The sequence below is a fragment of the Bufo bufo genome, chromosome 7 (assembly GCF_905171765.1).
Source record: "Bufo bufo chromosome 7, aBufBuf1.1, whole genome shotgun sequence".
Taxonomy (NCBI): Eukaryota; Metazoa; Chordata; class Amphibia; order Anura; family Bufonidae; genus Bufo; species Bufo bufo.
Genome location: NC_053395.1, coordinates 94,590,601 through 94,603,587, shown reverse-complemented (window position 1 = coordinate 94,603,587; position 12,987 = coordinate 94,590,601).

Below are 12,987 nucleotides of genomic sequence, written 5' to 3'. Positions count from 1 at the left end.
TGCCGAGTTTGCTCTGAACAACCGTCGTCAGGAATCTTCTGATAAGTCACCATTCTTTGGTGCATATGGGTTCCATCCACAGTTTGGGACATTCTCGGGAGGGGCTCTTTCTGGTTTACCGGAGGAGGAGAGATTTTCCTCGTCTTTGTCTACCATTTGGCAAAAGATTCAGGGTAATCTTAAAAAGATGAGTGAGAGGTATAAGCGTGTGGCTGATAAGAGACGTGTGCCTGGTCCGGACCTGAATGTGGGTGATCTGGTGTGGTTGTCTACTAGAAACATTAAGTTGAAGGTTCCCTCCTGGAAATTGGGTCCCAAGTTTATTGGGCCTTATAAAATCTTGTCAGTCATCAATCCTGTTGCCTTCCGTCTTGATCTTCCACGGGTTTGGAAGATACATAATGTATTTCACAGATCTCTCTTAAAACCATATGTCCAGCCCACGGTACCCTCCTCTTTGCCTCCTCCTCCGATTTTGGTTGATGGCAATCTGGAGTTTGAGGTTTCCAGAATTGTGGACTCTCGCATGGTCCGCGGTTCTCTTCAGTACCTCGTTCATTGGAAGGGTTATGGTCCTGAGGAGAGGATGTGGGTTCCGGTGTCGGACATTAAAGCCACTCGCCTCATCAGGGCATTTCATAGGGCTCATCCTGAGAAGGTGGGTCCTGGGTGTCCGGAGTCCACCCGTAGAGGGGGGGGTACTGTCACTACCAGAGCTTTGGGACGTTCTCACAGCTCTGTTTCTCCACCCCTGTGATGATGTCACTACTAGAGCTGGGAGGAGTTCTCACTACTCTGTTTACTTTTGGTTTCTTTCACCACAGCTGTCCTTCATGTGTTTGATTTTCCTCTCTTTATATCACCCCTCCTCCTATGATAGGATGTGGATTATAGTTCTCACTTCAGTTGTAGCTCTGGCTTTAGTTTCTTCACTTGTAGCTATCAGTTCACTGGACCTGTGTTCTGCTGCTGCTAGCACTCCGGATATTGCCAGCCTGTCCTTGGATCCGTCTTCTCTGCGGCTGCAACACCGTCAGCTAAGTGTGCAGACATTGTTGTGTTCCTGTTTATTTTCTGACTGGATCTGAGGTGGCCACGGTTCCCTCCATATACTGAGTAGGGCACTGGTGGCCGTGCCCCTTCCACTATTGTAGGGGTTACAGTGGTCATTAGTCTTAGGCACGTGGGCATGCCTCTTTCCGCCATTTGGATCCGGGCATGTGCTTTAGCAGAATAGGGAGAGCGTTGAGGGTCGGACAGGGGTCACCCGTTATCCTCCCTAGTTCTGGGTCCAGTCAGTAGCTCTGTACTGTGTATTACTATTGTTGCCCACATACAGCCGTGACACTTCCTTCACTAATCTTATTCTTAATCACCACCTTTTTTACTCTGTATGATTTTGGAAACACTAGTGTTGGTGATGGGAGGGGAGAATTTAATCCTTTCTCTGTTCCTGCCCCATACACAGGTCAGGGGTCAATCTCCTTGTATGCCGTCGTGATGATCTCATGGAAATTGAATTACCGGTAAGTACTAATTCCGGGTTTTTTTCACCTTACATCACAGAAAGTGTAATAGCAAGCGATCAAAAAGTCATATGAACCCCAAAATAGTACCAATCAAACAGTCATCTCATCCCGCAAAAAGTATACCCTACCTAAGAAAATTGCTCAAAAAATAAAAAAAAATATGGCTCTCGGACTATGGAGACACTAAAATATTATAGTATAAAACTTAAATAAAAAAATTAAAGTATTGCCGCGTCCGTAAGAACCTGCTGTATAAAAATATCACATTAGCTAACCCGTCAGGTGAACACCGTAAAAAAATAAAAATAAAAAGTGTCAAAAAAGCCATTTTTCCATTTTGTCCACCATGACAGCTTAACTACCTCAGCCGCCATAGCTTAAACACCCTGAAAGACCAGGCCACTTTTTACACTTCTGACCTACCCTACTTTCACCGTTTATTGCTCGGTCATGCAACTTACCACCCAAATGAATTTTACCTCCTTTTCTTCTCACTAATAGAGCTTTCATTTGGTGGTATTTCATTGCTGCTGACATTTTTACTTTTTTTGTTATTAATCTAAATTTAACGTTTTTTTTGCAAAAAAAATACTTTTTTCACTTTCAGTTGTAAAATTTTGCAAAAAAAAACGACATCCATATATACATTTTGCTCTAAATTTATTGTTCTACATGTCTTTGATAAAAAAAAAATGTTTGGGTAAAACAAAAATGGTTTGGGTAAAAGTTATAGCGTTTACAAACTATGGTACAAAAATGTGAATTTCCGCTTTTTGAAGCAGCTCTGACTTTCTGAGCACCTGTCATGTTTCCTGAGGTTCTACAATGGCCAGACAGTACAAACACCCCACAAATGACCCCATTTCGGAAAGTAGACACCCTAAGGTATTCGCTGATGGGCATAGTGAGTTCATAGAACTTTTTATTTTTTGTCACAAGTTAGCGGAAAATGATGATTTATTTATTTTATTTTTTTCTTACAAAGTCTCATATTCCACTAACTTGTGACAAAAAAAAAAAGTTCTATGAACTCACTATGCCCATCAGCGAATACCTTTGGGTGTCTTCTTTCCAAAATGGGGTCACTTGTGGGGTAGTTATACTGCCCTGGCATTCTAGGGGCCCAAATGTGTGGTATGGAGTTTGAAATCAAATTCTGTAAAAAATGGCCGGTGAAATGCGAAAGGTGCTCTTTGGAATGTGGGCCCCTTTGCCCACCTAGGCTGCAAAAAAGTGTCACACATGTGGTATCTCCGTATTCAGGAGAAGTTGGGGAATGTGTTTTGGGGTGTCATTTTACATATACCCATGCTGGGTGAGAGAAATATCTTGGTCAAATGCCAACTTTGTATAAAAAAATGGGAAAAGTTGTTTTTTGACAAGATATTTCTCTCACCCAGCATGGGTATATGTAAAATGACACCCCAAAACACATTCCCCAACTTCTCCTGAATACGGAGATACCACATGTGTGACACTTTTTTGCAGCCTAGGTGGGCAAAGGGGCCCACATTCCAAAGAGCACCTTTCGGATTTCACCGGCCATTTTTTACAGAATTTTATTTCAAACTTCTTACCACACATTTGGGCCCCTAGAATTCCAGGGCAGTATAACTACCCCACAAGTGACCCCATTTTGGAAAGAAGACACCCCAAGGTATTCGCTGATGGGCATATTGAGTTCATGGAAGTTTTTATTTTTTGTCACAAGTTAGTGGAATATGAGACTTTGTAAGAAAAAATAAAAATAAAAAAATCATCATTTTCCACTAACTTGTGACAAAAAATAAAAAATTCTAGGAACTCGCCATGCCCCTCACGGAATACCTTGGGGTGTCTTCTTTCCAAAATGGGGTCACTTGTGGGGTAGTTATACTGCCCTGGCATTCTAGGGGCCCAAATGTGTGGTAAGGAGTTTGAAATCAAATTCTGTAAAAAATGGCCGGTGAAATCCGAAAGGTGCTCTTTGGAATGTGGGCCCCTTTGCCCTCCTAGGCTGCAAAAAAGTGTCACACATGTGGTATCTCCGTATTCAGGAGAAGTTGGGGAATGTGTTTTGGGGTGTCATTTTACATATACCCATGCTGGGTGAGAGAAATATCTTGGCAAAAGACAACTTTTCCCATTTTTTTTTACAAAGTTGGCATTTGACCAAGATATTTCTCTCACCCAGCATGGGTATATGTAAAATGACATGCCAAAACACATTCCCCAACTTCTCCTGAATACGGAGATACCACATGTGTGACACTTTTTTGCAGCCTAGATGCGCAAAGGTGCCCAAATTCCTTTTAGGAGGGCATTTTTAGACATTTGGATACCAGACTTCTTCTCACGCTTTGGGGCCCCTAAAATGCCAGGGCAGTATAAATACCCCACATGTGACCCCATTTTGGAAAGAAGACACCCCAAGGTATTCAATGAGGGGCATGGCGAGTTCATAGAAAAAAAAAAATTTTGGCACAAGTTAGCGGAAATGGATTTTTTTTTTTTTTTTTTTATCACAAAGTCTCCCTTTCCGCTAACTTGGGACAAAAATTTCAATCTTTCATGGACTCAATATGCCCCTCAGCGAATACTCTGGGGTGTCTTCTTTCCAAAATGGTGTTATTTGTGGGGTGTTTGTACTGCCCTGGCATTTAAGGGTCTACGCAATCATTACATGTATGCCCAGCATTAGGAGTTTCTGCTATTCTCCTTATATTGAGCATACGGGTAATGAGATTTTTTTTTTCCGCTCAGCCTCTGGGCTGAAAGAAAAAAATGAACGGCACAGATTTCTTCATTCGCATCGATCAATGTGGATGAAAAAATCTCTGCCAAAAAAAGAAAAAGGAGGGGAAAGGCGTCTGCCAGGACATAGGAGCTCCGCCCAACATCCATACCCACTTAGCTCGTATGCCCTGGCAAACCAGATTTCTCCATTCACATCAATCGATGTGGATGAATAAATCCTTGCCGGGATTTTTTTTTTTATATATACAAAGTGTTTGCCAAAGTATATGAACACCGCCACCTCCTCAGCTCATATGCCTCGGCAAACGTATCTTTTACTGCAGAGGAGAAATCTCGTCTTGCAGCGCCGCATACACCGACTTGCGTGTAATCTGACAGCAGCGCAATGCTTCTGTCAGAATGCACATCAGTGCTGCAGCTAGTCGATCGGTTGGTCCACCTGGAAGGTAAAAAAAAACAAAAGAAAAAAGAAAAAACCAGGCCACAACGCAATAAATTTATTAACTTTTGAACAGAACATATAAACTTTTTTTAACTTTTTTAACTGAACGTTAACTTTTTTACTTACCGGTAATTTTTTTTTTGTTTAGTTTTTTTTACCTTTATAGAACAAACCTCTCCTTCCCCATGGGACAATGTGCAAAGCGCAAATCGCCCAAAGATGTGGCGAAGTACGTTATGCACTTTATCCCAGGTGAAAGGAGAGGTTTGCAGCAGCTGTGAGTAAAAGGGCCCTAATAGCCCTGTGTGCCTGTCCTGTGAGATGCAATCCCTATGCTAAGTGTACCTGGGTGTGGTACTTCCGGAAACACTCTCCAAAGCATAGGGAAGGGTGGTCAGGACAGTCAGGACAGAAATAGCGGGTGTCACGCCTTATTCCACTCCTGCTACAGACACGACATCTTTTTCGGGGTGACGGTTGGGTTGAGGTACCAGGAACGACACTGGGGAAATGTCGCTCGTGTAGACGGCTAACTACACTGGTGGATGGGGCCACGGAACCTTCTGATCTCTTCCTGGAATTTGAGGAAGGATCCTGTTCTCCCAGCCTTACTGTAGAGAACAAAACTATTGTACAGAGCCAATTGAATTAAATATACAGACACCTTCTTATACCAGCGTCTGGTGCGTCGGGAAACTAAATACGGAGGCAACATCTGGTCATTGAAGTCCACCCCTCCCATGAGCAAATTATAGTCGTGGACTGAGAGGGGCTTTTCAATGACACGGGTTGCTCGCTCAATTTGTATTGTCGTGTCTGCGTGAATGGAGGAGAGCATGTAAACGTCACGCTTGTCTCTCCATTTCACCGCGAGCAGTTCTTCGTTACACAAGGCAGCCTTCTCCCCCCTTGCAAGACGGGTGGTAACGAGCCGTTGGGGGAAGCCCATGCGACTAGTTCGGCGGTGCCACAGGCGCAAATCTGTTCTAGAAACAAATGCCTAAAGAGGGCCACACTTGTGTAGAAATTGTCCACATAAAGATGGTACCCCTTGCCAAATAAGGGTGACACCAAGTCCCAGACTGTCTTCCCACTGCTCCCCAGGTAGTCAGGGCAACCGACCGGCTCCAGGGTCTGATCTTTTCCCTCATAGATCCGAAATTTGTGGGTATAGCCTGTGGCCCTTTCACAGAGCTTATACAATTTGACCCCATACCGGGCACGCTTGCTTGGGATGTATTCTTTGAAGCCAAGGCGCCCGGTAAAATGTATTAGGGACTCGTCTACGCAGATGTTTTGCTCGGGGGTATACAAATCTGCAAATTTCTGGGTGAAGTGGTCTATGAGGGGCCGAATTTTGTGGAGCCGGTCAAAAGCTGGGTGGCCTCTGGGACGGGAGGTGGTGTTGTCGCTAAAATGCAGGAAACGGAGGATGGCCTCAAATCGTGCCCTGGACATAGCAACAGAGAACATGGGCATGTGATGAATCGGGTTCGTGGACCAATATGACCGCAATTCATGCTTTTTAGTTAGACCCATGTTGAGGAGAAGGCCCAGAAAAATTTTAATTTCGGAAACTTGGACTGGTTTCCACCGGAAAGGCTGGGCATAATAGCTTCCCGGGTTGGCGGATATAAATTGTGTGGCATACCGGTTTGTCTCTGCCACGACTAAGTCCAAGAGCTCCGCAGTCAAGAACAGCTCAAAAAATCCCAGGGCCGAACCGATATGAGCCGTCTCAACCCGAACTCCAGACTGGGCGGTGAAAGGGGGAACTAATGGTGCGGCTGAAGTTGGTGACTGCCAATCAGGGTTTGCCAGCACCTCAGGGATTCTAGGGGCTCTACGGGCCTGTCTGTGCGGTGGCTGCGACGGGGTAACTATTGCACGTGCCACCGTACCAGCTTCAACTGCCCTTCTGGTGCTCGCCACGTCACCATGTTGTACGGCAGTGCTGGTACTAGGTCCAGGGAGGGCTGCGCTGCTGGTGTATGCCTCACCACGTGATCTGGCAGCGCCAGCCCCACTCTGCTGCTCTTGAAGCGGATCCTGCATAACCTGTGGTCTAGCGACACTGGGCCGGGTACGCCTGGTTCTATCAGGGACCTCCTCGTCCGAACTTTGGGTCAGAGAGCCACTGCTTTCTACAGGTTCATATTCTGACCCGCTAGTTTCGTCAGATGAGGGTTCCCATTCCTCATTTGACTGGGTCAGAATCCTGTAGGCCTCTTCAGAAGAATACCCCCTGTTTGACATTTTGGACTACTAAATTTAGGGGTATTCCCTGAGACTACCCAAGAAAAAAAGCAAGCCTGTCTTACAAAGGGGAGGCTAGCGAAGTATCGGAGGCCGCTGCGGTTGATAAAAAATATCACAACTGATTTTTTTATCGCCGCAGTGCTTGTAAAGTGAATGTGCAGTGATCAAAAAAAAATAATTTTTTGTCACTGCGGTGGGGCGGGCTTGGGTGAACACACGTGTGGGCGACCGATCAGGCCCTATCGGGCAAACACTGCGTTTTGGGTGGAAGGCGAACTAAAGTGACACTAATACTATTATAGATCTGACCGTGATCAGTTTTGATCACTTACAGATACTATAAAAGTACAAATGCTGATTAGCGATACGCTAATCAGCGAATCAGTGACTGCGGTGCGGTGGGCTGGGCGCTAACCGATCGCTAACTACCTAACCAAGGGGCCTAAACTATCCTAAAACCTAACAGCCAATACTAGTTTACACTGATCACTTTTTGTCTTTCACTAAGTGATTGACAGGGGCGATCAAAGGGTTAATTGGGGTGCAGGGGGTGATCTGGGGCTAAAGTGTGGTGTTGGTGCTACTCACTGTGAAGTCTGCTCCTCTGCTGGATGCAACCGACGAAAAGGACCAGCAGAGGAGCAGACAAGCCATATAACATCATATTTACTAATATGATCTGTTATATGGCTTGTGATTCGTTTTTTTGAAAATCGCCAGCCTGCCAGCCAATGATCGTTGCTGGCAGGCTGGTGACGAAGTTGTTCTTTAACTGGGCGCTGTAAGGGCAACCATGGGCATTGAGGAGGTACAAAAACCATTCGAGGACTCCTCTCAATTACAGGATCCGATGGAAACGGAAGGCGGATTCTCTCCTGAAAAATTCTTGGGAAGCATCCATGTTCGGTATAAAAACTAACATAGCTGCAACCTCCGTAGCTAGGTCAATGTTTTTTTGGCTTAGTGAACTAGAAAACCTTATTAAAAATAGGACCCCGAGAGAAGAAATCCTAAATTCTATCCCTCTCCTCAAGTCGGCTACAGCATTTTTGGCGGATGCCTCAGCGGAGTCCGTGAGGTTCGCCACAAAGAATGCTGCTCTCTCAAATTCCGCAAGGAGGGCCCTGTGGAGGAAATCTTGGGGAGGGGATAGAACGTCAAAAGCAAAATTATGTTCTATCGCTTTTTCAGGGGCATACGTTTTTGGTCCCGTACTGGATTCCATCCTCGAGAAAGCCGCAGACAAAAAGAAAGGATCCCCTGAGGAAAATAAAAAGAAACCCTTTTTAACACCCAATCCAGATCCTATACTGGAAAAGGGAAAATGGGTAGGTGGAGTTACCAAAAAGGAGGGAAAGGCAGAGGGTTCCTTCTCAAGCCCGAAAACAAAAAGGCTGACAAACAATGACGCCAGAATGGGGGGGAGGTGGAGGAAATTTCTATCCCATTTGGAAACCGTGACCCAGAACCCCTTGGCCTTGGATATTTAAAAAAATGGTTACCAAATAGAATTTTCCTCAGCCCCTCTAAAAAAGTTCCGGATAACCTCCCACAGCCCAAATGTTCTGGAAAGGATTTGGCAGGGGGTCTTACAGTTAACAGAATCAGGGGTGGTGATAAAAGTCCCCAGTTTAGAAGAAGGAAGGGGTTATTATTCAAACCTGTTTTTGGTTCAGAAACCAGACGGCTCCTTCCGTACTTTCATAAATCTAAAGGGGTTAAACAGATTCATTGTATACAGGAAATTCAAAATGTAATCTATAACGACCATCATTCCTTTAATCAAAGAAGGAGATTACATGACGTCCATAGATTTGAAGGACGCTTACTATCACGTCCCCATACAAGAAAACTCGCAAAAGTACCTCAGGTTCGAACTGATAGACAGCACCGGAGTGGTAAACTACTTCCAGTTGACTGCTCTACCCTTCGGAATTTTTTATGCCCCAAGGGTTTTCACAAAGCTAGTAGTGGAAATGATCTCTCCTCTCAGGTCAGAGGGAATAAAAATCTTTCCATATCTAGACGACTTCCTAATTCTGGGAAACTCAGAGTCAGAGGCGTCCAGTCACACCAATTACCTAATTCACAGGTTTTCAGAATTGGGCTGGATAATAAATCAATATAATCAAGAACATCTTTCCAATTAAAATATACCTTTTATTAATCGTCTACTAAAAACTGGCCTACAGCCGGACTACATGTAACAAGAGAGTCAAGAAGGCACATATACAGTACAGACTATGTGGTCATACTCAGAATCATATAGGTATTTTGCAATACATGTGAATGCACCCACGTAAGGATACTCAGTATTTGACTCACGGACAGCTGAAAAATAAAATAAACAGAGGATTTTTCAGTGGTCATCTGAAATTATTGAGACCATAATGGAATACACAGATACACAACATGGTCTATTCACTTCAGAGATACTCTGTTTTTACTCACGGTTAGCTGAGATACCAATGGATGACGTGTTTCTCAACCAGGTGGTAATCCAACACTGGTAAAAAAAACAGGTAGTCATCTAGCACTGATGAAATCCGGGGTGGTCCAGAGGCAGTAGTAGTGATGGTGAATCCCTGAGAGATAATATCCAGTAAGTTAAGACACCCTTCTAGAGAGCCAATGTGGAATAACTATCCTACACATTTCCCTCTGTCACCCTAGCTAGACTAAGCCCAGGGACACCCCTTGAAGGTAGGAGCTCCCTGTTCTCGTACCTAACCTGGCACACCCTGTATTACCCTATCCTATATAATACTAAGTAACACATAGAAAGAAAACAAGAAAAAAACACAGATCCCAATGTTACGTTTCCCCAGCCAGTATATATATCTGACTGGTTCGTCAGGGGAAGAGGAGGATGATGCTCCAGCAACAGTGTCTCATAATAGAGATTTTCTATATTGTGTCCCTCAGTCGAGACCCTCCAGGAGTAGGAGCCCAGATGAAGGCTATAGATGACCGGTGTCCCCAAGTCTAAGTCGAAATCGACACCTTATAAAGAGTCCACCCATAATAAGTCCCTCCCCCTTAAAACTCTATCCCTCTCCTATAAATGATATAAAGCATTCATAAATCAAACTATAGTACAACATAGTCCCCCATTAGATCGATCCCCATAATGCTGTATGTCCAAATTCAATCAAAGATCACTTGGAGGGATCGCCCCGTAGTCGACCATAACACCCAGCATCATTGAGAAGACATTCACACATCCCATTATAGAGAGTGTGGTCTATAATCACAATATTCCCCCCCTTATCGGCGGGTTTCACAATGATGCTGTTGTTTTTTTTGTAGTCCAATCAAGGCGTCCCTTTCTTGTTTGGTGAGATTAGACCGCAGAACTCTCTGCGGTCTAATCTTCTCCAGATCCTGAATAATCAGTCTGGAAAAGATATCAATTGCTGAGTTTTCTTGTGGAGGGGGCATTTTCTTACTTTTGGGACGCAATTCAGTGAAGGGGCCCAGACCATCTTTTTGGCTTGGTCCATCATTGATGGAGAGGAGTCTAGTATCCATAAGACAATCCAACGGGATGCCCAGTTTAGTACACTCCTCCCTAACGTTGTTTTTATAAAACTTGTGCCATCTTAATTTGCGTGTAAAAAGACTTAAATCTTTAACCCATGAGAATGTGTTAAAATTTACAGTTGGTACAAAGGAAAGACCTTTAGATAGAATCTCCAATTCACATGCTGTTAACACCTTATCTGTGAGATTGATAATACATTTTTCATTCACTTGCGTTTTTCCGCTTTCTGTATTGGGTCTCTGTCCCTCAGATGGTAGGGGGGACCAGCTTGATCCTCCCCTCCCCTCCCTTCCCTAAAAAAGTCATGGTTGCCCCCCCCCAGCAACACACGGTTCCAAGGAAGATGAGGTATAGCCCTGGTCACTTCTCTGCCATCCTCTCGGTCGAGAGTTTCCTCTGCCACGTCCTCTATAGGGTAATTTGGCCCTGTTATATCTTTCTGTATCAGAGGAGTCTATATCAGTACTTTAATCCTCTATACTCTTGGTTTCTGATTTTTCTTTCAGAAAATCAAAGGCTCGTTTTTCTCTGAAGGTGGTTAGATAAGTAATGAACTGTCTATGTTTCCGCTCTTTGAGTTGTGTTTGGAAATGCTCGACCGAGGTTTGGAGAGTGCCTTCCCTCCTATTGAAATCAGGATACCCCTTCAACGTCAGAGCTAATTCTATTTGTTTATTTAATTTATTACAGGTGTTATTCAAAATTTCTTTTTTTTTCTTCCAGAAGAATTTTCATAAAACGTATAGCGCTATCAATTAACTCCTTCTCCCATTTATCTAACAATCCAAGAGAACTGGATCTCTGCGCTGGGACTAACCGAATCCTCAGGGCTTTCGGTACAATCCTATTCTTTTATATAATTCTCCAAGGTACGTGTTTCCCACCAGGATTTCAGATTTTCTTTATAGTCGAGAAACAAATCCTTGAAAATAGATTTTAGTGATAAATGTCCGCTTTTGTCAGAGGCATCCTCCTGCTCAGAGAAAACCTCCCCCTCCTCCTCCTCCAACCAACTCTCATGAGAGGATCTTTGAAATCCTCAGAAGACATTGGGGTATCCTTCGAACAGATAGGGACCTCGTGGATGTACTCCCATGTAAACCAGGAATTACCTTCAGGAGGGGAAAATCGATAAGGGATCTCCTAGTACATAGTCTTTACACGACACCATAAACCTCTGGTACTTGGTTAGATAGGAGACCGTTGGGAATGTTTAAATGTATTCAACTCCTATAAATGCTCAACACACCAGCGGCAATGTTCATACAAATCTTTATTAAACATACATGCATACAGACACAATAAATGAATGATACATGATTAAAACCCAGTAGGGAAATACAGAAAAGTGTGGATGAAAATACCCCCCATAGCCAGTATATACACTGCTCAAAAAAAAAAGGGAACACTTAAACAACACAATGTAACTCCAAGTCAATCACACTTCTGTGAAATCAAACTGTCCACTTAGGAAACAACACTGAGTGACAATCAATGTCACATGCTGTTGTGCAAATGGGATAGACAACAGGTGGAAATTATAGGCAATTAGCAAGACACCCCCAATAAAGGAGTGGTTCTGCAGGTGGTGACCACAGATCACTTCTCAGTTCCTATGCTTCCTGGCTGATGTTTTGGTCACTTTTGAATGCTGGTGGTGCTTTCACTCTAGTGGTAGCATGAGACGAGTGTCTACAACCCACACAAGTGGCTCAGGTAGTGCAGCTTATCCAGGATGGCACATCAATGCGAGCTGTGGCAATAAGGTTTGCTGTGTCTGTCAGCGTAGTGTCCAGAGCATGGAGGCGCTACCAGGAGACAGGCCAGTACATCAGGAGACGTGGAGGAGGCTGTAGGAGGGCAACAACCCAGCAGCAGGACCGCTACCTCTGCCTTTGTGCAAGGAGGAACAGGAGGAGCACTGCCAGAGCCCTGCAAAATGACCTCCAGCAGGCCACAAATGTGCATGTGTCTGCTCATACGGTCAGAAACAGACTCCATGAGGGTGATATGAGGGCCCGACGTCCACAGGTGGGGGTTGTGCTTACAGCCCAACACCGTGCAGGACGTTTGGCATTTGCCAGAGAACACCAAGATTGGCAAATTCGCCACTGGCGCCCTGTGCTCTTCACAGATGAAAGCAGGTTCACACTGAGCACATGTGACAGACGTGACAGAGTCTGGAGACGCCGTGGAGAACGTTCTGCTGCCTGCAACATCCTCCAGCATGACCGTTTTGGCATTGGGTCAGTAATGGTGTGGGGTGGCATTTCTTTGTAGGGCCGCACAGCCCTCCATGTGCTCGCCAGAGGTAGCCTGACTGCCATTAGGTACCGAGATGAGATCCTCAGACCCCTTGTGAGACCATATGCTGGTGCGGTTTGCCCTGGGTTCCTCCTAATGCAAGACAATGCTAGACCTCATGTGGCTGGAGTGTGTCAGCAGTTCCTGCAAGACGAAGGCATTGATGCTATGGA